Source organism: Cyprinodon variegatus, unplaced genomic scaffold, assembly GCF_000732505.1.
Source record: "Cyprinodon variegatus isolate N-32 unplaced genomic scaffold, C_variegatus-1.0 Scaffold76, whole genome shotgun sequence".
Classification (NCBI taxonomy): Eukaryota; Metazoa; Chordata; class Actinopteri; order Cyprinodontiformes; family Cyprinodontidae; genus Cyprinodon; species Cyprinodon variegatus.
The window spans coordinates 1,393,751-1,394,819 of NW_015150529.1; positions in this window are offsets into that span (position 1 = coordinate 1,393,751).

Genomic DNA, 1,069 nt, shown 5'->3' on the forward strand with positions numbered 1-1,069 from the left:
ATTAAAAAGGTAAATCATATGCTGTTACATTTTTTGATTTAATTGATTCAAAAAATATAAAATAGTAATTTACTATGTTTTTAAAAAAAAAAAGTTTTCCTTTTCTTTCTGACAGCTGAATCTGTTATTTTTCTGTGAGCGTTGTGAGAAAGACTTTCCCAAAATCTAAAACGATACAGGTTAAAAGACTAACTAACTTCTGTTTCATCTAATAATTAAAAATTCCTAAGTTCACTATGGATTTCTGGCATATTAGCACAGTGCCTAACGTGGAAAAATAGAAAAGAAAGGAAGAAAGAAAGAAAGGAAGAGAGGGAGGACACATAAAAAACAGCCCACATAAGAAAAGTACACAAGAAATGTTAAGCAAGGAAGGAGGATCAAACAAGGAAGGGTAGTAAGGAATGAGGCAAGAAAGGAAGATTAAAACAAAGAAAGAAGAGAAGAATATAATGAAGGAAGGCAAGATGTACAAAAGGAGAATATGAAAAAAAAAAAAGCAGGAGAAAGACGGGAAACACAAAATAAGGAAACATAAGCGCTAAAGCTAGAGGGAAGAGAAGGAAAATAGAACCCAGACTAATAAGTATATACAATAACATTAATGTTAGTGTTTTTTTAATGATGAAATATCGACTTAAGCTTCGTTAGACAGAAACTAAGGCGAGTTTCTGCAAATGCATTAAATCCGGTTCTGTTAATGATTTATCGAAATGGCATCAAAACATATCGAGGTCAAATTAATCAGCTGAAGTCAATTACGTTCACTTCCTCTATATGAGGAGCATCTATGAATCATTCTGCAGTCAGCGATAAAGCAGCTTTTTTAATGCTGACATCAAGGAAAATTAAAAAAGAAAGGTAAATATAGAGAATAAATGCTGTGTAACAGTTCATTTGCTTATATCTCTGACTGAATGTCTTGGCTCAGGTAAGGCAGTGCAAAAAATTTCTCAATAGTGTCCAAAATGAATGAATAAACTGTTGGTTTATTCTGTTTTCACACCTATAAAGTGTGATATTAGGCCACCGCCCCCTCACTTCAACCACTGTAGATATTTTCACAACA